Source organism: Grammomys surdaster, unplaced genomic scaffold (genome assembly GCF_004785775.1).
Source record: "Grammomys surdaster isolate TR1022 unplaced genomic scaffold, NIH_TR_1.0 212, whole genome shotgun sequence".
NCBI classification, from domain to species: Eukaryota; Metazoa; Chordata; class Mammalia; order Rodentia; family Muridae; genus Grammomys; species Grammomys surdaster.
The window spans coordinates 1,178,998-1,205,944 of NW_021604657.1; the positions used below are offsets into that span (position 1 = coordinate 1,178,998).

A 26,947-nucleotide genomic window follows, 5' to 3' on the forward strand; every position below is an offset into this window, starting at 1 on the left:
AAGCTAAGCTAAGCTAAGCTAAGCTAAGCTAAGCTAAGCTAAGCTAAACTAAACTAAACTAAGCTAAACATGACAACAAATACTGGATGTCTGGATAAAGGACCCCTACCCACTGCTCGTGATTGATGCAGTCATTGTGGAAATCAATTTTTCAAAAATCTGAAACTACAACCATAACATTACTCAGCCATGTCTCTCCTGAGCATCCTCCCAGTGGAAAAAAGTAGAGATGAGAATGTAGAGTTTCCCCTTAGTCTTGTAGCATGTGGGGCCAGGAGCTAGAGAAGGAGACATAGTGTAAGTCACAGAGACAAATGGTGGATCTGGTGTATACCAGAATCTTCTGGGACTTACCTTTAGGTCTAAAGCTCCACTGTGTGACTCTGAGCAGAATCTGAAGATATAAAGGGACCAAAGATGTTCATCACCTCTATCCTGGTGTTTCCCAGCATTGATTTAATGTCTTTCTCAAGGTTGAGGGTCTTAGGCTTTTCTGCCTACCTAAAATATAGCCATTAAAGAAAAGTGAGCACATCAGTTTAATAGACGGAAAGAGCACAGTGGTAGTGGGCAAGCAGAATCCTTAAAAATTTTAACCTATAATCTTTTTCCTCCAGTCTTTAAATTTTCCTTGTAACAACTGGGCTACATTCATATCACGAAAGTAAATCTAAGGACTTGAATATCAATAACCTAGTACAGAATATTAAGCATTCCTCTGGGTCATAATTTCTTTTTGCATTTTATTACATTTTCATTCGCTTGCTAGCTGTTCACCATCAGAACAAATCTCTCTTTCATTCAGGCCCTTGTGTGCTTTGTCTGTGTTATATTACCATGTTATTCTGAGACATAGCTTTAAGTGTTTATTAAGATTTTAAAACATACAGATTGCTGTAATTTAAATGAAAAGATGTTGGCATTTCTATCTAAAATGAGTGAACTCCTTCCAAGGATTTGTCTTCTTAAATTGCCTTGGGAGATGGGAAAAAGCATTTCTGTTTTCCTTGCAATGTTATAATGTAAAGTCAGTGCAGAGTAGGTGTGATCAAGTTTGTAATAATCTGTCACTACCACCAGAAAGGAAAATTAAAGGAACCAATTTATTTCAAAAGATGAAATATGAAACTTCTCCTCCCTCCACAGAAATGAAATAAATTTCTAGAGATTCTTTAATGCCATTTTTATGATTCTCCCACAGTGGTGGGAGCATGCTGTTATGGAAGGACTTTATTTTATCATAGTATCCACCCTGAAAATACAGTTGTAGGGATGGGGATATAGCCTATGTGGTATAGTATTTGTCACACAAGGATGAACATCTAAAAAATCACATCTCAGAATCCACCTAAAAAGCCTGGTGCATGCTTGTAAAACCAGTGTTGGGATAATTGGTTTAAGAGGACCTTGGGGGAATTGCTGACCAACTACTTAGCTAAACTGGTGAGAGGCTTCAGGTTCAAAGAGAGGCTCTGTCTCACAACGAAGGTGGAAAATGATTAAAGAAGAAACAGATGTGGAGCTCTTTGCTTAACACATGTGTACAAATACATTGTTGTATATGCACATGCACTACACAGAACAAAACAAATCAACAAGACAACAAAAATGCCCCATGATTGCTCAGGATGGAATCCTTCATAAATCCACAATTCACTTTTATAGGATTTATAGATATAGCATTGTTATATTTTAATTTGACTCTAAGACCACAGGTTGATTCAGTTCCCTTGAGTCATTTACCCATTTGGGTAATCCTTCTTGCATTCTACCAACAAGGTTAGAAGACAGAGACACATCTCAATCACATAAATAAATGGAAGTAGGTCTCATACCAAAACAGTCACCCCTCCCCCCAAAAAAACAAACCCAAAACCCCAAACAAAATAAAAACAGAAAACCAAAACCAAATCGTGTTTTTGAGCTTGAAGTTAAAGCTTTAAACAGAGATTCAGAAAGCCTATGTGTCATTAACTACGGACTGTAGAAAGGAAAGATCTGGCTTATTGCCCAGCTCCCCCAGGAATTAACTGCTTACTTAGGTCCATTTATACTCCAAGCTTAAGATAATTGGAAAAGATGCTGATACTTTTCTCTAGTCTCTTTCCATAAACATCCCACATAGCTGCTGAAGGATGTGGGTAAATTTGTCTGTGACTTTCTGCCTTAATATACATGAAGAGAAATATGCTCATGAATATAGTTTGAAGGACAGATAAATTAAGGTCCATTCCAGCCTTAAAATTAATATTTCTGTCTGCCATGGAGGTCTTGCCAGTGTATAGTTCAAGTATATTTATAGATTTCAGTGTCAAAGACCATCTGCACTAGTTTTAAATACAGTATGTTCTCATTTAATAATGTCGATTTTTACCTAACTTAGCATTTTTAAAATAAATATCTAATCAAAACACCAAGAAGACTTTTTATAGAATTTTCATATTGGTCCTAAAATGGTTGTAGATAGAGTAGATTTTTATAGAAAACCAAATGTGCTGAGCATAGCTGGTGGACACTAGCTCTTCTAGCGTTGTGTTGATTGAGATGAGTCTTGAGAACAAAGTCAACTTGAACTACATAAGGGTCTTTCTTAAAATACCAAGGGATGACAATGTCACTCCCAGCAGAATACTTGCCTTGTCTTATGGTTTGGAAATGAAATGGTTCCTACTAGTTCATGTGTTTAAACCCTTGGTCCCCAGGTGATAGTGCTGCCTTGGAAGTGTGAAACCTATTGGAAGTTGGCAGACAGACTCTTGTGCATGCCAGTATTTGAATGTTATAGAAGATGTCTGATTCTGGCTTAGTTCTTTCCCTCTGGTTCCAGATCCTCCATGGTTTAAGCTACTTTTATGACAGTCATCATGTCTTCTTTGGCATATTTTCTTTCTTTCTTTCTTTCTCTCTTTTTTTCTTTCTTTCTTCCTTCCTTTCTTTCTTTCTTTCTTTCTTTCTTTCTTTCTTTCTTTCTTCCTTCCTTCCTTCTTTCCTTCCTTTCTCTTTCTTTCTTTCTTTCTTTCTTTCTTTCTTTCTTTCTTTCTTTCTTTTTCTTTCTTTCTTTCTTTTCCCTCCCTTCCTTTCTCTTTTTTATTAATTATTTTATTTATTATTTATTTAAATTTCAAATGCTGTTCTCCTTCCTGTTTCTCCCTCCATGAATTTCCCACCTCATTCTCTCTCCTCTTTGACTTTAAGAGGGTGCTTCCCCCCAAACAACCCACTCCTATCTCACCCCTCTAGCATCTCCCTTCTCTGGGGCATCAAGCCTCCACAGGACAAAGCACACCCCTCCCACTGAAGCCAGACAAGGCAGTCTTCTGCTACATATGTAACGGGGGCTACAGACCAGGCTATATATGTTCTTTGGTTGGTGGCTCAGACCCTGGGATCTTTGAAGGGTCCGATTAGTTGATGCTGTTGTTTTTCCTATGGGAAAAACAATCAGTCCTTCAGTCCTTCCCTTAACTCTTCCATTGGGGTCCCAGGGCTCAGTCCAATGGTTGGCTGTAAGTATCTTCATCTGTCAGGTGCTGGCAGAACCTCTCAGAGGACAACAATGCCAGACTCCTGTCTGCAAGCACAACATGGCATCAGTAATTGTATTGGGGTTTGATGTCTGTACCTGGGATGGATCTCAAGTTGCGGTGGTATCTGGGTGGCCTTTCCTTCAGTCTTTGCTCCATTTTTTTGTCCCTGCATTTTCTTAAGGACACCGTTTAATCGGGGCTGGCTTACAGGTTCAGAGGTTCAATCCTTTATCATCAAGGTGGGAGCTTGGCAGCATCCAGGTAAGCATGGTACAGGAGGTGCTGAGAATTCTAGATCTTTATCTGAAGGCAGCTAGGAGAAGACTGAATCCGGGCAGCTAGTACTGGGGTCTTAAAGCCCACACTTACAGTGACATATTCCAACAAAGGCACACCTCCTCATAGTGCCACTCCCTGGGCCAAGCACATACAAACCATCATATCATGATTGTACTTTCTGAATTATCACCCCCAGAAACATCCTTCCTTCCTTAATTTGATTCAGTCAAGAGTTTTGTCACAATAAAAAGAAAATTAGCTACTATCCCCAGCATGTAGAAGTCTCTGAATTCTATTGCAGAACAGCAAAAATAAATAAATAAATGTACGTATGTTATTGTCTTCTACTGTAACATATTCATATAAAGTAATCAATAACAAAGTAATCTATCAACAGAATGGAGACTTAGTTCACAGGAACACAAAAAGGAGCCTAGAATTACACTGGATAGTATATGGTAATGACATACATGACAGGTTTTACACATTAGAAATGGCATCACAAGCCAAGCATGGGATATTAATATTGTTATGAGATAGTTATGTTAATTGGGTAGTGATATTGTCATGCTTGACTGCTACACTTCAACTTTAGTTCACATTCTAAAATGAAGTCTCATAATATTTTAAATATAACAAAAAATCATTTCAAATCTAAAGGAAAATAAGATATTTTTCATATGCTTGCTATAAAAACTGTATATAGTGAAAGATAATGATGGCACTTCCATAAGACAAGTATACAAGTCTACTATTAAAAGAACCTAATACCTAGTCTGAGTATAAGCCTCTTAAAATGGCTAGGGAAATATAAATATTGAACTACTTTGAAAACATATGTAGCTAATTAATGAGAATGAAACAGTCAATGGCCAGGAAACAAATTACATGTGTTCAACTTCAAAGTGGCCAGAGAAAAGCAATGAAAAAACTCACTGGTGCATATGATTTTATAGCCCTTGGTTTTGCGATGATGAAAAAATCTGGGAATAATCAATGATCATGGAGGTGAAAAAAATTACCAACTAATACCAAGTTTTTGGAAAGTAACTTTTGATTAATCACATTGAAGGTAATGTGATGAATAGGTAAGTATGAACATACATAACAGTAAATCATGTGAGTTTTAGAGACTTAATTCACTGTGCATGTATACTAAAGTTCTGTGGCATATGGAACATGTGGTTTAATGTAGGTCTATCCTGGATGCTAAAGTGAAGACTTTTTTGGGCAACAACAAATCTAGTGGAACAGACAAAACTCAAAATAAACTCGCACAGTGTTAGTAAGTTACAGAAAAAGTGCAAAGAACCATTAAAACAGAATAATGGAGACAGGACTTAAGAAGGTGCTTGTAAATGAGTCATTCCAGGTGAAAACTCTGAAGGATTGACGTTTGAATAAAGAAATCAAATGAAGAGACAAGGTTAAAATCCTGAAGGGGACTGCAGCATTTAGTTAGATAACTGCAGAAGTTAAATACTGTGATTATAGCAGAGTTAACCGAAAGATCAAATGGAGAGATAGAGAGGTTGGTCCCAGGGGCTGAGGGTGTTGCTCAGTGGTGGAATGCTTGCCTAGACCACCCACAGCTCTGAGTTTGACCATCCTTGTATCTGTCACAGGACAATGAAAGCCTTAAAATTCACAACAGTTTTGTCTATAGTTTGCTTTGCTGGAGAAGGATTTTACACAGGATCAGTTTATATAGGGCAGAGTTTTACAAATTCACAGTAGGAAGACTAGAGGTTGTGAGAGCTCCAGGTTTCACCCATGAAAGAGGAGAAACTATCTGTAAGTTAGAGGTTCCACAAGAGTGGGAGAATGACTAGAAATGACTACCTTAGAATAGGCTAGCCTGCCTAAGCTGGAAATGATGTGGAAACTAGTTACTTCTTCACAGCTAAACGTGAGTGAGGTATGGCTTAGATTTCACACTGAAGCATGTTGGCACCTACACTTTGCAGATAGACACGCATAGAAAAGAAATGCTGGGGGTTTGTGAGCTGGCAGTTGTCTAGAGCTCTGGTATCCTGTGGTCTTAGGTAGTAGACTGATGTAGAGGAAGGTCCAGCCATAGTCCTGACTCTCGTTGATGTCTACCAGCACCCCAAACGGAGCAAGGTCATGGGAACCTGAAAGGTAGCAGATGCCAAACCCAGAATCTAGTCATGCATCCCCTGATGCTTTCCCTGTAAAATGTACAGTTTAATTGCAAATTGAAATAAAAAATTGAAATGATTGAAGTTGTGTTAAATCTTATGTTACTTTTTAGATACTGATTATTTTCCTTAAGGGAGGTTTATTTTTCCCTCTTTAGTTGAATATTTTGGCTAAAATTTCTCTTCACTAATCACTTTGGGTTTGTTTTTCCCCAAGCAATGTGTGCTCTTATATTGATGTAAGCCATTTTATAATTTCATAAACATGTTCTTAGATCATATCTTTAAGTAAAATCTAATTGTTTGCATTTATTTTTTTGATATCTTTTTATTCTGGGGTATGTTTCTCCTTTCTTTTTCTCTCTAAGTCGATTTCATATCAGCACACTTGGTATGCATATCTCTTTAGTCCTCACATTTGCCAAGCACACAACCACAGGGCACCTTGCTTTCATAGTTTGTGTAGGACTGGGGGTAGTATAGTAATGGAATGTTTCATGTTTAGGACTGGGAGCATCTCCATCACACTTGGACCAATTGGTCATCATCCATGTCACTGAGGACAGAGCTCTCTTTGACTAGGCTAAGGATGGTATTACTTCTGTGTCACATGCTGCAGAGGATATTTAAGTCAACTACAGACCAAGATAAGAGTGTTAGGAATCTGAAGCACTCCCTTGGCCTAGTGATGCAGTGTCTCGCTTAATGTCCTAACAAAATGCATCACTCCTATGCCTTTGTTCATGCTGCTCTATTCAGATGCGCTGTGCTGTAAAGCATGTACAGTATGTGGAATGGTAGGTGTTGACTATCAAGCTCAGGATCTAGATTTACCGGGGAGACAAGCCTCTACATAAACTCATGAGAAATTGTTTAGATTAGGTTAGATGCTGGGCTCGATTGTGAGAGACTATATTGATTAATTGCAGTGGGAAGACCCATCTTAAGTGTAGGCTTTGGTCTTGAACTTCATATGAAAAAGGAAGTTAGGTGAGCACAGACTTACATTATTCCTTCTTTTTCATGGGAACACAGTGGGAGCTGCTTCAAGTTCCAGCTGCCTTGACTTTGTAGCACAATGATCTGGAATCTTCAAATGGGAATCAAAAAAATTTTTCCCCTAGAGTTGTTTTTGTCAAGGTATTTTATTGTGTTAAAACAACAATAAATAACAGCATACATATATGCTATTATACATGTATATTATACTATAATATATACTTTCTATAGTTTATTTATAAAAAGAAATGTTTTAAATCAAATCTAATAATTAAAAGAAATAACCTTTTTATTCAAACTTCCTAAACTGGTTTTCATGAAAAGATTTTTCTTAGGGCTCAGGGGGCACATCTACTTTGTTTACACAAACTTATTAGACATAATGCTTCACAGTCAGTCTCCACCCAGTGCTTAGCCCTTAATTCATCATTTTATTAATGAATACTTACTGATCAATAGCAATATGAAAACCATTTATTATTGTTGTTTCTGGGACAATTTGGGAAAAAAAATGTGAGCCACAGCCCAAGCCCTTCTGAGCTAAACCATTTTCAGAAAACCCTTGATATGTTGACATGAAACTTTACTTAGCACTCTGAAGATGCTATATATTAGGCAGGGGGCAGGTATCTCCAATCATAACTCTTGTTAAATAAGCAGTCTACAGTCTCAGAGAGGATATCCCTCACCCACCACTAGCTGAATATCATCCATCAGTCAGGTTGTTTCCAATCTGGCTGTTGGATACTTTTCTATTGAGTAAAGAACTGACTGTTTTAATTTTCCACAGCTAAGAGATGTTGCAACAGAAGACAGTTTTAAATAGTTGAACTTTTGTGATAAAGTGTGGAATAGTTGAAGGAATGTGAAATCAGCATTTTTTTTAAAATCTATGTTTTTCTCTTTCCCTTTTCAATAAAAGTGAATGTCAGTATATCCTTTGAGTTTTCGGAAGCTAGTACATACAGAAATTGCTTAGTTAGTCAGCCATATGTAAAAATTTTCATTTTTCAAAGGGTGAGGTTTTGAGTTTAATTCCAGGAGAGTTGTGAGTTTTTTCTTTCCAATTTAAAAATTAATTAATTAGAGATAAGGTCTGTTATGTCCCAGGCTGCCTTTCACCTCTCTAGGTTGTTAATTGAAAATTACTTGGATTTCCCATTGACTTGCCTCCACCTCCATCCCAAGTGCTGGGGATATAGATATATGTCACAATGTCCAGAATATAGGGTGCTGCAAATGAACTCAGGGCTTCCTGCCTGCTAGACAAGTACTCTACTGACTGAGCTACACCATTAGCTGTAATGAATCATTTTATAATTCACCTTTATCCTATCATCCTTCAGTCTGTGGGGACTTTTTGTCTACAGTATTTCTCATAAATGTGGCATGGAGTATAGACTGAAAAAAGAATTTCCATTCTCTTTCTCAATAAACATACTTGTAGCAACACAGCTACATCAAGAGCCACCTGTGGTCAAATGCTTCCAGGTGACAATAATTGGATTCAAAGTAATAAGGACTATGGGGATAAGAACTTTTCCCTATTAAAGCATCTGGGAAAGGCTTTAATAAGTTGATCAAATTAGTGTATACATACTGAACTTCTTGAATATCAAAACAGGGAGAAGAATCCAGTAATTGAGGACTAGGACTGGGAAACTTGATAGCTTTTGGAAGAGAGAGAGACAGAGAGATAGATGAGAGAGAGAGAGAGAGAGAGAGAGAGAGAGAGAGAGAGAGAGAGAGGAGAGATTAGAGTGGCTTTGAAGAAAACAGAAACTTCCAAGCTCTACATTGACTAAAGAGAATTTACAAATTTACAGTGACTGTATTTCAGTGGTCAGATTCCCTTTTCTTTTTTGTTTCATTTGTATAAGAATAGCTTTTAAAAAGGATTTCTAAACAAATCATTTTCACCTTGTGTTTATAGATTAGAAAGCATCTACCACAGTCTCTTCTTCAATGTACCAAAAGGGGGCTGAAGTCTCCTTTATATTTAAGGAAAAGACTGTGGGTTCACACCTATGGAAGATTCCTCAGCTTGTGGCTATTGGCCAGTACCATGGAGAGTGATTTTACGCTAATTCAACCAGTATATTAGCATCTCAAGTCAGTTACCAGCTGTGATTCTAAAGGCAGAGGCTAGCCCACAACTGCAGTTAAGTCATGCCTTTACTGCTTTATTTCTCAAAAGCACAAAGCCACCTACACATTTGGTACATAATAAAATTAGTGTGCATTGTGGTTCTAGATTTGTATTTCTATCATAAACACCGGTGAGTGTGGACCACCATGATGGACTTTTCCTACTCCAAGCAGGGCTTAAGTGTTTTTTTACAGAAGTAAAAATATACAACTGGTGTCAGTGCTGGTGTACAGACCTACCAGAGCCATGCCTGCTCTGTGTGGTAAGTACACTCCTTAGCAACAGCAATCTTCAGCTTTTGTGATCCTGGGGCAAGCACCAGGCAACTGGCACAATATCTGTGTCTCAGAGCTCAAGCCAGCTAACCTTTCATAGCTTCCTGTGCACTACATTGTCCTCAGATTTCCTTAAAGCCTGTTGTCTCTGCACTCTCACCCCTGGCCCTCTATCTTCTGTTTCTTGCCTGCAAATTGATGCAGGGGATTCCCCTTGCTGTCCTCTGTAAATGACCATGCTACTGCTCTAAAACTTGTATATAAAATAAGTGGTGTGTCTTCCTGAGGCTTCTTGTGTAGTCCCTCATAGTTGTACTGACAGTCATCCAAAGAAAGGAAGGAAAGAGGGAAGGAAGGAAGGAAGGAAGGAAGGAAGGAAGGAAGGAAGGAGGGAAGGAGGGAAGGAAGGAAGGAAGGAAGGAAGGAAGGAAGGAAGGAAGGAAGGAAGGAAGGAAATACCAACTCTCTTCATGTCTCATAGAATGCAGAGTTATTCTTAGTCTATAAACATTCTTAGTTCTTATAAAAACATTTATCAAAATATTAGATCATAAATTTTGACTGTTTGCTTCACTATTGAGTTTAGGAAACTTGGACTTTTTTCTTCAGGTTTAAGATGAGGCTACGTTTTGTGTATTGACTACTTCACTGCTGATGTGTTTCCACATGAACTTCTGTACTGTTTGATAACTTGATATTCTAGAGGCTGACCAGACATCATTGAATACTGCCTTCACCAATTACTGAGCAAAAGCTGTAATACGTTAATATTCAAATCACATCATTAGTCATTTGTAACTTTTATGCAACATGCCTACAAAGAAAAACCACTTTTTAAAAACTTCTTGGTTATTCTGACATTCAATTCAACTTGAAAATAGGACAGACGTTAGATTCTTAAAAAAAAAAGTCAGCCATATCAGAGCTTTCTAAAAGGGCTCTCATTTGATATAAATGAGAATTTATTCATTCCTCTGCATTTTCTGGTGTGTGTGAGTGTGTGTGTGTGTGTGTGTGTGTCCATGCAGATTTGTGCAGATTAAAAGTCAATGTTTGGTGTTTCCTTTCTCTGTTGTCCTCTTCTGTGTTTTTTGAGGTCAGCTCTTTCTCTGAAATTTGCGTTTACTCATTAGATAAGGTTTGCCATCAAGTCCCCTGGCATTTGTATGTCTCTGTCTCCTACCCCTAATACTACTGTCATCACCACCTTGCTTGCTTGTACATGGATACTTGGAATTTGAACTTAGCTCTTCAGGTTTTAGCAAAAAGCACTTTATCCTTTGCGCTATCTTCCACACATCCTTGGATAATTTCATTGTAGATTTTCCTCCTCCTCCTTCTCCCCGTCCTCCTTCCCCCTCCTCCTCCTTCTCCTTCTCCTCCTCCTCTTCCTTCTTCTCCTTCTTCTTCAATCTCAAAACCTAAGTTAAAGTCTTCTTTGCTACCACATTTGCAGAAATGACCATTTTCTTAGAAAATCATTAGGTACCTAAATATACCTTGCTCTTTTGCAATGGGGCTTTGTACAAACACCATTTTATATCTATATAGTTCTATCTTATACTGAGCATTAAGACTACATCTCTTTTGCTATTTTAAATAGTGTTCCAGTAAATAGCTTTGCACATACATCTTTCTCATAGACATGGCAGCTGTCTCTAGGATATCTAATTCTGCCAGCAACATTGTTGGATTAGAGAAGAATTGCATATCTAATCTTGCTAAATGTGGCCAAGTCCTCCTCCTGTAGACTCATGCCTTTGGCAAACCTAGGGGCAATGAAAGAGAAATCTGCTTCCTTATAGTTTTGCCAAAAGGGTATGCAGACAAACTTGAATTTTTTTAACAATGAAGGGGTTCAGAAAGAAATCATTTCAATGTCATCTTTCGTTGCTCCTGAGGTTCTTTTCGTATTTCCTACATTTCTGTATAATTCTTCAAAACCTTCTTCAAAAGGTGAACTAGATTTTTCTATTTCTTTACATATTTGTTTATTTGTGCAGGAGGTGCATGTGTCCATCATGTTCACGCTTATGCGTACAGGTTGCTGTGCACATATGTGCACATGTATGGAAGCTAAAGCTTGAGACTGGGTGGTCACTTGAGGTTGCTCTCTACTGTTACGGAGCCAGGGGCTCTTAGTGATCCCAGAGTGCACCAATGCCACTAGCCCAGCCAGCCAGCTTATCTTAGTGATCCCTTGTATTTCTGCCTCCATCACTGGGATTGGTGGTGGGTTGGTTTGCTTGTTTAGCTTTGCTGAGTGCTGAGGATTTGAACTCTAAGTCTTAAGCTTTTGGGACAAGTATTTTACCCCGAGTCATACCCCTAGCCAGATGTTCCTATATTGTGAATATTTTTCTACCAGGTAGTTGAGCATATTTATTTTCTTTACAAAAATTTTCCTATTAGGATAACTAACATTCCATTTTATGCAGGTTGCCCTTAGAAACATTGAGGTCAATTTGATTTTTCTTCCCACATAACTTTTTTTTGTTTTGTTTTTTGAGAATATAAAATGTCCTGATCTATTTTATTAATTTTCAAAGGCCAATAGTCTTATTTGAAAATCTGCTGCACATTTGTAGGGTTCAAGTTTAATTATCTTTTGTTTATGGAAATGTTAACTTTTTATTTATAATGGCCACCCTATTTAATTCTCATCTTAATTGATATTACAGGTCTATAATTTACTCATGCACTGTTTTTCTCTCCTAGATCTGTCACTTGTATCATTTGACCATTTTTTTTTCATAGAAAGTTTCATTTTAAAAATGTTTCTTTCCTATGATTTTTGCTCCAGTTATAATATTTGGTATTATCCATTTGCTTTCATATTCCTTGTTGTAATCTTAATTTCTCAAACAGTTTTTCTTAAACAAGGTCTCATGTAGTCTGGGCCATCCTCAAATTATGATGATTATCCTTCAAATTTGATTATGAAATCAAAGCTATTATAAAATCCCAGTCTCCTGTCTCCATTATCCACAGGCTTGGGTTACCATTCTGCACCGCATAACTACTTCTTTCTTAAGTTTTTTTATAAGCTATTTTTCATATCTATGTGTTATCTAATCTCAATTTTATATTTTACAATTATGACTAGTGGACTGCATTTTAAGAGTGGGTAGGATGCTATGCTACCACACACAATGATTTATTGTAGCTTTGGAAGTCTTTAAATTCTGAATGTGGTGAGTGTGTGGCCTACGCCTATCCAAAGTCTACATCAGCAACATTATCAAGTTTCTAATTGGTATTTAGTCTATTCATTCTCTCTTTCTTTCTCTCTTCTTATCCCATTCCTTTCTTCCTTCTTCACCTCCCTCCCTTCCCCTCCCTCACTAGTCCCTCTTTCCTTTAATCCTTCTGTCTTTCTTTTGTTTCTTTTCTTTCTTTCACTTTTATTTTTGAGAGAAAGCTTGCTGTTAAGTGAAGTCTACTTTCAAAAATGCTAGGTAGCCCAGAATTGTTTTGAACTCACCGAACTCCTGTTTCAGCCTATCCAAAATAGATGTCTTACTCTTCTGTTGCTGAGAAAAAGCACTATGACAAAAATTGACTTATGGAAGTAAATATTTATTTGGCTTAAAGTTATATAAGGAAAGTCCATAATGGAGGGAAGGCATGACAACAGGGGGTCAGGACAGGAAACCAAGAGATCACATCTTCAACCAGAAATACTACACAGAGGGAGTGTGAACTAAGAGTGGGGCAAGACTAAACTCTCAGAAAAATTGCACATGTTTAGGGTCATATGGCCTTAGAAAAAAATCACAAACCTTCAAAGCACACACACACAATGATGTACTTTCTCTAGCAAGTCAGCTGTTATGCACCTTCTAAAGTTGCACAAAAAGCCACTATCAGAGAACATGGTCAAGTATGTGAGCCCATAGGGTAAGAGGGTATTTATCATTCAAACTATCACCCAAGGATTTTAGGAATGAGCCACCACATTCCAGAACATTATTCTTTCTTTAACACACTAATGCTTTTCTTTTAAATGAGGAAAAATAATCTCAAATTACATTGCACATTATGTAGTGTCTTTAGAATTCCCTCTTGGAAGTTTTTAATGTTTGCCTGCATATCTTTTTAAGACAAAGTACTTAATAAAGGTTTTATTCATTTATTTTTGTAATTATCATTTTGGGGAGTACCTCTTAACAAATTGTCTTTCATGCTATTTTCACATGTGGCTCTTCTTTTCACAGATCTTTCTAGAAATAAAAATAGCTAAAGAGGATATCTATAAGAATAGCAAGAATCAGACTGAAAATCTGCATTGTAATTTATTTTCAGTCTATAGGTTTTCTATTTAACAACAGGTAACATGAAAATATTGTTTCCAAGAATCTCTAAAGGTTTTCCCAAATGTCCTGAACAATTTTCTCTGAAATTGAATCTTGTGCGAGCTGGATGCTACCAGTGCTCTTCAGGAAGTAACAACTGATCTTCACCAGCTCATGGAGAAGTGTACTTCAAAGGCCTTTGTGTTGGACTTCTGTCTCTAGCTCTACTGCCATAGGAGGTGTTAGAAACCAACCTGGGCCTTAGCACAAAGAAATGAAGTCATTAGGAGAATGCTCTTAAAGACAGTATCCACCCTGTATTCTGAGCTCCCTACAGGAGAATGATGACCAGCATATGCAAAGATAAAGTGAGTCTACCTCACTGCATGCATCGGGAATGCCCATTTAGCCTAAATAATTCTTTCCTTAACTTAACTTGCATATACTAGCATTTGCCTGTTTGTGGGTTCCTGAATGACCCACATAAACTCTTCATTAACATGTTACAGCAATGTACAGTGACACAGGCCTATGCCCTCAGTACTGGGGGAGTGGATACACAAGGATTATAAAATCTAAGGCCAAGCTACATGGCATAGTGAGACTCATATTAAAAAAGAAAAAAAATAAATAAATAAAGCAAACTGGTAAAGCCTGGGTGCTTGACTCACTAGATCCTTTCTTATAGGACTGGCTTTCACTTTAGTCACATTTCATGAATATCTCTTATGTGTGCCAAACAGAATAAAAATGGTTTTCTCTCTATGGAGTTAAATTTTCTTTGAGATTAGAAAGGAGATACGGAAAAAGTTTAATATAATGAGGTATATAGAATAGCAAATCAAATGCTCTAACTAGTGTTCAAAGGGAGAGACAAAAAGATAGAACGTTCTATAGATGTTTTAAAGCCCAGAGTAGAGTAGGCTGTGAAAATTTTGCATAGCAAGTTAGAGCTTTTTCAAGATCATTATATTTGAGAAAAATGATCACATTTCACAAAATTCTTGGTACCGATGGAGATGTCTGTGTGTATATCTAAAGGAGTGTATTTTGCAATAAATATGTTTCTGGAATTGACTTCGTGGGGTTTGACATCACAAACAGAACTTTGGACACCTAATGCTTGACCTGGAAACTAGAATTCAGGAGATGGTAGAGGACTAGCCTGAACGTAAAGGAGAAAAAATATTCAGAGATCTGAGGAAGTGGTAGAGACAAGTGAGACCAAAAATGCAGCTCAGGGGACCGCTAAGGCAATGAAAGGAAGGGGATGGAGACAGCCATTCAGGATTGTCTGGAATCTGCCATCTGTGGCTGGAGCTCTGCACAGCTTGCCAGGCCCAACAGAAGGAACTCACACAGAAAGAACACACCCATTTCCCACTACTCAGTAAAAACTTTTGTTTACCAATGCCTTATGTATCCTTAGCTCCCTCCATCCTTTCTGATATGTTACAAATCTTTCCCCTTAAAAACTAATGACCTTTTGTGGTTGTGTTGCTGCTGTTTGCCTTTGAAACAGTTCAATTAACATCTCTTATTACATTGGAACATGTCAGCAACTCCACATGGCTTTCTGAAGTCTTTAATCTTGAATTAAACTTCCTTCAGAATTTAAAAAAAAAAAAAGGACTCCCTGCATTTCCTTTGATATTTCTAAGCACTTTGTGCAGGACTGGGTTCCAAACTGAACTGAGTTTTCTGCTTCTCTGGACTAGACATCTCCTAGTTTTTCTTTTAAATACAATTAAAGATGAATGCTCCAGAATGCTACTTCTTATCTTCAAAAGATATTTCCTCACCCTGAGGATGCTATTTTCCTCTGTTATGGTCATACTTTGCTATTAAAAGTTCCTTCAAGGCATGGACATATTGTAAAAAGAAAAAAAAAGAATTAAACCTAAAGGAACAATGTTACTATCTTCTAAATTTTTAATCAAAAGAAATAGAAATATAGGACCGAGGGAGATGAATCCGTAAGTAAAGTGTTTGTTTTCCAAGTATTGAATATCTGCATTCAACTCATGAAAATCACATTTACAAGAAAGAAAAGGAACAAAAGAAGAATGCTAGTATGAATTTGTAATCCTACCACTCAGGATGGGGAAACAAGAAAAGAAGCCCCTTACCTTCAATGGCTATGCTGGCCTACTTGCTAATTTCCAGGTAACTAACAAAAAGAAAGTAGAGGTATAGCAAGATGCCTGGAGAAGGTACTTCAGGCCAAGACAGAGTGCCTGAGCTTGATCCCAGGAGCCCACACAGTGATAGGAGAAAACTGACTCCCTGAAAGTTGTTCTTTGACTTTTACACACATGCTGTGACATGTGCACTATGGTACATGTGTTGAGACCGATTTGCTGTGGCACATATTCACCCTGCCCTGACACACATGCACATAAACAAACAAACAAACAAATAAATAAATGTAACAACTGATTTTAAAAGGAAACAAGAAATAAAACAATGTGGACAGCATATAAGGAATAGCAACCAAGATTGTCTACCATGCACACATGTTCATGCACACACACAAATGACAAATTTGTCTTAATGGCTATGATTTGGTAGGTCATTTAGGAAAGTTTTCATATTAAAAATTTTCATATATGTTTTAATAAAAGAGAAAAATCTATGCCAAGTCTACTACTGTCTGCTATGCTTCTATAAGATTTTGTTTCCATATATAAATATCTACTTACGCATTGACAATTTATGAATATTTTATAATTATCTGAATTAAGTGTTTGCTATCATTCATGTCTCCAGTTATTATTTCTGTTGTGACTCAAAGATATCTGAAAAGAAAACAAAAGTATAGGCAATGTAATATTGATTTTTTCATGCTAATAAAGAAAAGCAGGCAGACGTACCCAGTTACTGCATGTTTAAGATTTCAGGCATGGCTTTGCCCTCATTTCTCTCGCTAGAGAGCTTGGCCTCTTGATCACCACAACAAAAATTGGCTTTTTCCTAAACCAAGGCCACCCTTGATATGGCCGCTAACATTGGGGAGCCTTCCTTTATGACAATATTACACCCCAAACTGACAAATGGTTGGTAAATTGAACATTTACAAGAGACTAGGATGGCTGTGAGTTAGCCCAATGACGGGATTATTGTAGGTCCACTTCCCAGGGGCCCACCCAATGCAGCCGAAAAGGAGTGCGTGGTGCTGGGAGTGGGTGCAGCCTACATGGCCTAAGACAGGGCTCTCACCCTCCTTTCACCCACATCAGAGTCCCTTGACGTTGCCCATCGTCGACAGCCTAAAGCCTTCGACCATCGATGTGACTTGTCTCACATCAGTGTTTTGGGGTTGTGAACTTGTCTAAGACCCCCCATAATTAGACATCCAAATTCAAAACTCACATAGTTGGGATTGAACATAAGAAGCCTTCTCTAACTAAACAGAGAAGGGGGAGATGCCAGAAGCCAGGACCCTCGCCCTTACCCTTACCCCCTACCTTTCCCCACCTGCACAATGTCCTCTGAAGCTTGGCAGCTGCAAGATCCTGCTTAGCAACTGCAGATAGACTCAAAGCAGAGTACCATGTCTTCTTAAGAATAGCAGGGAGACCATAACTCAAGCAGTGTACCATATCTTCTGAAGAACTGCAGGTAGATCATAATTCAAGGCAGTGTACCATCTAGACCATGACATGTTTCAAGGCACAGGCCAAGAAGATTTTGTACTTTTCCACCACCTGGACCCTCTTACCCCCTCCCCTTGTAAAACATGCTATAAAAAAGCATTTCATGTTCAAAAAAAAAAAAAAAGAAATTAAAAAAAAAACTCAAAAAAAAAAAGATTTCAGGCATATCATCTACACTATATTAAATAGCAATGACAATCTACCTGTGAAATGCAGCTTCTGAAACTCCACAAACTAATTCAACTGAAGCAATACAGCTCTAATATGAAAAGAACAAGACACACCACACACACACACACACACACAGAGGCACACACCTTTTAGAAAGCAAACTGATGATAACTGAGAGTTCAGTCTTTTTATTTGCTAGCTGTAATTGTCACCTCAGAGGCTAACTTCTGAATAAGCTCACCCTTTTGTAGTTCTTTCTGAATTCTGGCTGGCTGGTTCAACTTAGCTGTTCTGCCTTAAACTCCTCTACAAACTGACTGATTCAATCTGCCTTCTCTCACTTTCTCACTGAATTGCTCTATTTGGTGTTAAACTAACTCTTGGCAATTTGTTCTAGTCTTCTGACTCCTTCTTATTCTCTGGATTCAACTGCCTCTGCTGCCCTGCACTGAACTGCATGAACTCAGTAACAAACTCACCTCCACTGCACTCACTGTATCAACTCCTAACTGACTATGCACTCACTGCACTGACTTCAAACTGAATGTGCCAACTCAACTCCATTCAACTGAACTGACTGACCTGACTCTCCCCTTTCTCTCCCCGTGCTGCTTTTAACCTGCTTCTCCTGAGAGCTGGGCATATCCTATCTCTGACTCATTCTGTCCAATCTTTATCTAATTCTGTCACTTTTTCTGACTCTCAGTTAGACCTCACTTTCAAACATGGCTAGTTCCTTCCACAAACTAAGCTTACAGACATTGTTTGGAATTAAAGGTGTGTACTAAGGATGTGGTGGAATTTCAGCCAAATCATACTGTATTCCAGGGTGTACCTGCATTCTAGCCTGATTACATAGACTAGAAGGTCTTTGAATTTGATCCCTTGTCAGAGTAGCAATGTTTTGGATTAAAATTCCTCTACACCCATCCTGGATTTGGTCTCCTGTTGCTTAGGATTTCCCATATTTTTCTATAAAGATTATTTCCTGTTGCTACTTGGTTTACTTTTGGCAATAATGATCACGGTCAAAACTTCAATCAAGCGTAATTAAAGGTATTTTTCAATGAGTACCATTGGTATTGTGAACTCATCTGCTCTCTGTAGATTAGCTATGTGATTTATTTAAGACCCAAAGAAGTTCATTGTTAATAATTTATTTGTATCTTTCTATGCTGCAATTAAAAAATAAAGGTGTCTTTAATGGGTGTTCTGGAAGCCAAGACATCCAAAAACATGGAGGTGAAATCTATGAAGGCACACAGAGGAAACTTGAGAGCTTGTGTATAACAAAGCCACTGACAGTAAACTATTAGTTTGTTTACCTATTAATTCATGGATAGATCCTGACATTCATAAGGATAGTTTTCATATGACTCAATGATTTCTCCAGGTCTCACCTTTAAATACCACTCACATATCAATTTGAGGAGATACATTTAAAACAATAAGTCATAACAAAATTTAATATAATGCAATGTAATTCAGACAAGTAATACTCATCTGGTTGATTTAATTTACATTGAATTTATCTCAAAGTTTCCAAAGTCAGGGTAACCACACAGAGTTAGAAAATATTGGAAATGCTATTAAATCAGAATCCTTCTTGGCCTTGTGGAAGAACAGAAGACCCAAGAGGAGATATGGTCTGACCCAGGTCAGTCAGTTTGCCATTCATTTGGTTATAGGGCTCAGAGCCTCTCCATGACTTATGGTTCATTTTTCTCCAAAGATTCTGCCAGAAATGACTGATCTTTCCAAAGCTGCCTTAATCCCTAGGGTAGTAGTTAATCCCCTAAGAATTTTAAACAACCTTAGTGCAGCCCCTTGCTGCCTTACAAATATTTCATAAGCAGGAAATCTCACACCAGTTCTTTACTAGCATTCAAATTTGGGGATTTGTGTTCCCTGTTTCTTCCTTCAAAGACCAAATAATAAATTCATTTCAACTTTTAGCTATTTATAGTCATTAATTTTCTTTTTCTATGCATGAATTGCTAAGCTTATTTTTTCTTTCTGTTACCTTCTTAACTGTGAGTATTCCTGGGAACGCTTGTTTTCTTCTCATTTTGTTCTGCTTGTAATATTAATTAATGTTATGCTTCTGTTCTATGATTTTTCACAAAAATTCCTTCCTAAAACCTCTCTTCTAGGTGCTAATCACTGTGATGTCCTTTCTTGATTTCAGTAGTCTTGAATGACAGTACAGTGAAGACTTGGAGGAAGACTTTTTTCCTGGATATAGAACTGTGGATGAGAGTTTGATGACCAATTTGTTGTATTTTATTTCTTTCACAATTAAAATGGGGAAAGTACCAGCTTTATAAATTCCTCAAATTCTGGTTAATAATGAAAAATTCAAATGTGTGATATTCAGGACACCTGGCATTTTTAGAATTTAATAATTTATTGTAAAATTATTACTGTAAATAATATAACATTGCTATTCAAAATTATTACTCTTACTACAAGTTGTAAAGAAATCTATTTAGTCATATGTAAAGAAAATATACTTAGTCATATGTAAAGAAATTAACAGTCCATGTGTGTAAGGGAAATGGGGAACTCTAACATGCAGTTCTAATAAATAAATAGTGTACCTGTCTATGTAACATGAAAGTTCTTACAGCAGACAAAAATATAAGACAATTATATTCACATACTTGATAACGTGTATCATGCCTATGATCCTTGATAACACCAGACCACTAGGTGGAGGGCCACATTGGTCAAGGTTATCCACCTGGAGATTTGCAGAGAACTCAACTCCAAGGGAAGAGGCAGTGTTAGGCAGATTGATGGGCAGGAAACTTGAGAGGTAGAGGGCTGCACAGGGGATAAGTGGAAGTCTATGACACTCAATTAGTCTTGAGGGGAGTCCAGGCTGGGGATTGAGATTTGCATAGATTTTGTCTGGAACTTTGATTATGCATGAATTTCTTGAAGCTCCAATAAGCCGTGGTCAGATGTAGAGTAAAGAGATAAGCAGAATTATTGAAAGATAGGTAGTCTGGCAGACTTAAGAGTGATCCGTTTGGGAGCTTCAACTATCATGTTGAGAAGCCAGCATGACTATGGAGTTAAAAATAAGGACTGTGCTGCCTAGTTAGTGGCACATAATGTAAGGGTTCATTATTCACCTAAGAATGATACACCAGACTCATATAATATGCAAAAGCAAAGAGTGTTTAATTCCGCAGAAGTCTAGCATGCTGGGCTCTCCCATTACCAATATAGAGAGACAATCAAATGAGATCTCAGGCCAGATTTAAAACACATTAGGGGAATTCTGAGGTAGGTGACCTTTATCTTGCTCCATCTCTTGTGACTTTCCAGAACCTTACAGGGGTGTGGGAAGTGGAAACTGTTGCTGGAGAGGTCTGGAAACTTGCTGAGGAATTTTGAAAGCTGCTGCTGACCCATTGTCCTTGCCTCAGGCCAGGTGGCAGGGCAGCCTCTGAGGTCTGGACTTGCCCAGTTCTTGAAAACAGAGATTTAGGTCTTGTCTCCTGAACTACCAGTTTGAAGCCTGTCATGGAGTCAGCTTAACCTTCTCAATCTTAGAACTGAGGAGAAATGAGGAAAACCTATTGTAGAATAAAGTAGAAACAAACTTGCTAACATCAAAGCTTAGGTCAGTGGTACAACTACCTATGGAGATAAAGCCCAGAATTGTATCAGGCAGATGCTGCAGTGTACCCTGGCTGTGATATACCAAACCAAGACAAAGGCAGTGAAGAAAACACATCTGAAGATGAAACAGATGTTACAGGTGTTAACCAGCGATGTAAGCAATGATAGATCACAACAGGAAAGAAAAAAATGGAGAAAGAGAAACTTTTCAGAGGAAAATTATAGAATCAGGACCTGGTGGGAATTCTAGTAATGAGAAGTAAGCTACGTGAAATGAGAAAGCAAATCCACATAAGTGGAAACAGTGGATAAGCTTAATAGTGGTATGGGAAAAATATCTCAAACACAATTATCTTATATAAACAGAAAACAAATGAATTGAATAACTAAAATATTAAAAAAATTAAATGGACTGACATCAGTGGCACATGATCTAACTTTTACCTAATTATTGATCCAAATGGAAAAAAGAATGAAGCAAATAATGTATCTGAATCTATACTGGGCAGGCTTTTGGAGTACAGCAGATGTGAAGGTTAGCTTCTAGGGAAGCTCCAAAAGGAATGGAGTAAGTACCTCTTGTGGGCAAGAACTCTATCTGTAGAACCAAGATCATTTAGAAGGTCTTACAAGTATATCCTTAGAATGGATTCAGGACTGCAGGGCACAGCAATAGACAGACCTGTTCAGATAGACAGACCTCTTCAGACTGCTCAGGGCCTCTAATTGGGAGCCCAGCCTTGGTGTCACATTTCTGGTTCCTTCACACCCTGAAGGAAAGATCTACACTTTGGTTTGGCAGGGAAAAGTTCTCTGCAACTATTGCTTCATCTCTGATATGGAAAGTTTAGAAAAAAACTAAGACACAGGAGAGTTATATTTATGTATTTTGTTGCTGTTCTTGTTGTTTCTCATCAAGCCTCATATTTGAATATTTGCAGGCACCTTTGCTGGGTGTGTGTTTGCTTCTGTAATGGAACTCTCAGACAACCCCCAGTCAAGAACATGAAGCTTCCTGTTCAGCTCCATAATTGTGAGACTTTTGTTTATCCAAGATATATAGAACAACAAACTGGCCAATCAATTTCTTAAATCCTATATATTTACTTTTCTTTTAGATTTTGGCAGCAAATACTGAAAGTAGCCATGTGTGAAGTTCCTCTTCATTTTTTTTTTCTGTCCTAACTGAGGAAACTTAACAATTATCAGTAATGTCTGTGATCTCATTAGGGAATTCTCTCCTGTGTTCCCAGGCAGAGCAAATACTGACATTTCCAGGTTATTTTTTTTTCCATTTTGCAATGTCTCTTGATATTAACAAGACATGGCAGTGCTTAGCTTTGGTTGATAAACCAAGGTGATTCACCATCACCCTCAGTATGGCTTGTGACAAGGTGATGACTGAGGGTTAGGTATAATCAGATATGAAGACTTACAACTTCAATTCTGTACTGATTAATTTTATGTGTCAACTTCACTGGACCCAGGAATGCTTAGGTTGCTGATGTCACAATATGCTTTGGTTTTGTGGGTGCTATTTTCTGGAAAAATTTAGCAGACTGAGTAAAAAAAGAATCATTCCTGTTGATTTCGAATGAACTGTGCAACCAGAGAGACAAGAAGAAGAAAGAAGGCTGCTTTCTTAGACTGAGTACCCTTCTTCTACTACCTTCGGACTCCCTTCTTGCTCACCAGTTCCTTTAAAAAGTAAAGAACAAGAAACATTAGTTATTGAACAGATCTTGGTAGTGTCTTCCGTTTCTTCCACTCAAAATCTCTTACAAAATGATAAGGGTGATTATCAGTTTCTTATTAAAAAAAATTGGATATGGATAAGTTTCAGGTAACTTGTCTAAACTTCCACAGAATTATATAGTTTTAAGTTTGGGTTTGATTCCAGGTCTATGTATTGGTTAGTTTTTGGCGAGCTAATGCAAATCTAGACAGGCCTAGGAAGAGAGAAACTCAATAGAGGTGCTTCCTTCATCAGATTGGCCTGTGAACGTTTTCTTATTCATGACTGCTTTTGGAAGGCCCAGCGCACTGTGGGTAGTGCTTCACCTGGGAGGGGGATTCTAAGTTCTATAAGAAAATTAGCTGAGCAAGCTGATAAACTATATTTCTCCATGGTTTCTGCTTTACTTTCTGTCTCTAGTTTCCTGCCTTGAACTCTTGCCTTGGCTTTCCCTGATGATGGACTGTAACCTGTAAGTCAAAATAAACCCTTTACAAAAGAATCATAGCTTGCTTTAGGTCAGTGCTTTATTCTCACAACAGAAAGCTAAGTAGGACAGTTCAATGACCTAACCTGTTGTTTTTATGAGTGATCTTCCCAACCCAGTCTGTAAGATTAAAGGAACATAGATGTGTTTCTATTTGTACGTGCAGGTCTGTAAATTCTTCATCAGGTATCATCACAATTCCACTTCCTCCTGACTGGAATGTATACATTTTAAGGAAGCTATATTCTGTAAATTAAGTTAGTTGATGTCTTCACAGCTCATCATTCCAATGTTTATAAATATTTACATATGTATATTACTCTATATTGAAGGTCTGAGGAATCATTTTCTTGTGTGCTTTAGAGGGAAGAGGATTTTGAATACATAAGTACATATGAGAGAGTAAACATGAGAAACAAAATTAGTCCTGGAATTAAAGGGAAAAATTGAGTAAGGCCTCTGTTTCAGTGTTTGAACTTAAGCTGACAAATATAGTATGTGTGGGTCAAGGTCTCAGTAACTCCCTTTAGGTGTTGTTCTGATAAGTTTATTTGGTTGTCTAAGCACAAAGAGGTATTTATTTTTACATTTGACTTTAGAAGTTCTTAAACAAATGGTCTCTTCCTGAGTGATGATCCAGATCATGTTTCCAAACTGCAGAGAGTGTCCCACACTGACAGCCCAATATAAAATGGTAGATAGGCTTTTTCGACGACAGGAGAAGGGAGGCAGACAGACTGTAGGATTGTGTTACCTGTTGATTCTAAACTAAGATTGTGTGATGTTTTCCTTCATGAGGCGAGTCAACTGGGTTCCAGAGAAAGTGTCGGCGGCAGAGGTGGCAGTGACCACTGAGCAGTAGTTGCCCAAAATATTGAATACCAAAATCTTCAATGGGCGCTCCCACCAGGACTTATCCCAGAAAATAGCTGACCGCCTAGGCCTGGAGCTAGGCAAGGTGGTAACTAAGAAATTCAGCAACCAGGAGACCTGTGTGGAAATTGGGGAAAGCGTTCGTGGAGAGGGTGTCTACGTTGTTCAGAGTGGGTGTGGTGAGATAAATGACAATCTAATGGAGCTTTTGATCATGATTAATGCTTGCAAGATTGCTTCAGCCAGCCAAGTTACTGCAGTTATCCCATGCTTCCCTTATGCCCGCCAAGATAAGAAGGATAAGAGCCGAACTCCCATCTCAGCTAAGCTTGTTGCAAATATGCTATCTGTAGCAGGTGCAGATCACATTATCACCATGGATCTACATGCGTCTCAAATTCAGGGTTTCTTTGATATCCCAGTGGACAATTTATATGCAGAGCCAGCTGTTCTGAAGTGGATACGGGAGAATATATCTGAGTGGAAAAACTGTACTATTGTTTCACCTGACGCTGGGGGAGCCAAGCTTCCACTGCAGATCGATTGAATGTGGATTTTGCTTTGATTCACAAGGAACGGAAGAAGGGCAACGAAGTGGACCGCATGGTACTGGTAGGGGATGTGAAGGATCGCGTGGCTATACTTGTGGATGACATGGCTGACACTTGTGGTACAATCTGCCGTGCTGCTGACAAACTTCTCTCAGCTGGAGCTACCAGGGTTTATGCTATTTCGACGCACGGAATCTTTTCTGGCCCTGCCATTTCTCACATCAACAATGCCTGCTTTGAAGCAGTAGTAGTTACCAATACCATACCTCAGGAAGACAAGATGAAACACTGCTCCAAAAATACAGGTGATTGACGTCTCTATGATCCTTGTAGAAGCCATCAAGAGAACCCACAATGGAGAATCTGTCTCCTATCTATTCAGCCGTGTTCCTTTATAATATAATAACTTCTGAAGCATTTGGAAATAAAACCAACTCCACCCCTTGGTTTTCTTGGAATTGGAGGGCTCAGCAGAAGACCAAGCTTGTTTCAGTGGAGTTTATACATCCCACATTAGCTACATTAGAATTTATCCTAAATTTGAGAAAAACAGATTGCTATTAATTGCTAGGAAGCCCCACCTGTATTTTGCATCCTGGCTTTCTTGTTTATTTTGTGAGCCTTGAACTCAGCTGTTGGAAGATGTGTAGAAAGATATTAAGAGAGTATTCCACAAGGTCCTTAGGATGTGATTGACAAAACTCATACTACATTGCATGTGAATGCTTTGGGGTTTTCTTCATTCAGAATAACTAGCAAAAAAGGCAGCCCATGTGTAGTACATTTTCAGAGGTCTACAGCAAGAACGCTGAGCAGCCTTAAACATAGTTCAGCTGTTGAGCACCCTGTAAGGCAGGAGCAGGTAGCTCAATGCAGTAATTAGTTTTTGTGAGGAAGAAGCCTGATCTATTGCCATCTGTTTAACTCTATACCTTGAACTCTCTACACCTATTCCTTTCCAGTTGGCTTTTCCTTTAGCTATCTTCACCCTTTCCTGGCCTGGACTCAGTGATCATTGTAACAGAACCTTCTGTAAGACAGACTTGCTTCTTGCTATGTAACTGCTAACATTCACATTAGGTAATCTTCCTTAGCTTTCTACCACTGAGGTGGTGGGTTTTTTTTTTTCACCTTTTTAAAAAGTTATTTTTTGATATTTTTATATACTTTTTTTTTAATTGGATGATTTATTTACATTTCCTATGTTGTCCCCTTACCCCATCCCCCACCACCCCCTCGGAACCCCCAATCCCCTCGCCCCTCCTCCTTCTTCTCTGTGGATGTAACCTCTATCTACTCACCCCTCACTCCCACCTCCCCACCCTCAAAATTCCCACCCCCTGGGGCATCCAGCCTTCATGAGGTCAAGGTTCTCTTCTTCCACCTATGCCCAGCAGGGCCCTCCACTTTTACATATTCAGCTGAAGCCCTGGATCCCCCCCTAAGTGCTCCCAGGCTGGTGGTTTAGACCCTGGGAGCTGTGGTTGGTTGGTATTGTTGCTCTCCTCATGGTGCCATAAATCCTTTCAGCTCCTTCAGTCTTCACTCTAACTCCTCTATTGAGAACCCCATGATCAGTTCAATGGCTAGTTGTGAGCATCTGCCTCTGAATATGTCTGACTCTTGAAGGCCTCTGAGGAGATATCCATATCAGGCTCTTATCAGCATGCACCTCCTGTCTTCCACATCAGCATCTACCTTTGGTGATTGCACATGGGATAGATACTCAGGTGGAGTGGTCTTGAGACGGCCCCTCCTTCAGTTTCTGTCCCTCACTTTGTCTCCATATTTGCTCCCTTGAGTATTTTGTTGCTCCTTCTAAGAAGGACCGAATCACCCTCACTTGGTCTTCCTTCTTTATGGGCTTCATGTGGCCTGTGAGTTGCATCTTGGGCATTTCAAGGTTCTAGGCTAATATCCAATAATCAGTGAGTGAATACCATGTGTGTTCTTTTGTGATTGGCTTACCTCACTCAGGATGATAATTTCTAGTTCTATCCATTTACCAAGGAACCTCTCGAATTCATTGTTTTTAATAGCTGAGTAATACTCCATTGTGTAAATATACCACATTTTTTGAATCCATTCCTCAGTTGAAGGACATCTGGGTTCTTTCCAGCTCCTGGCTATTATAAATAAGGCTGCTATGAACATA

General features: G+C 38.4%; 1 pseudogene; it reads left to right on the forward strand.

The window, feature by feature from the left end:
- Positions 1-25,190, forward strand: part of LOC114625035 — a 62,361-nt pseudogene extending 37,171 nt beyond the window's left edge.
- Positions 25,191-26,947: the final 1,757 nt, after the last annotated feature.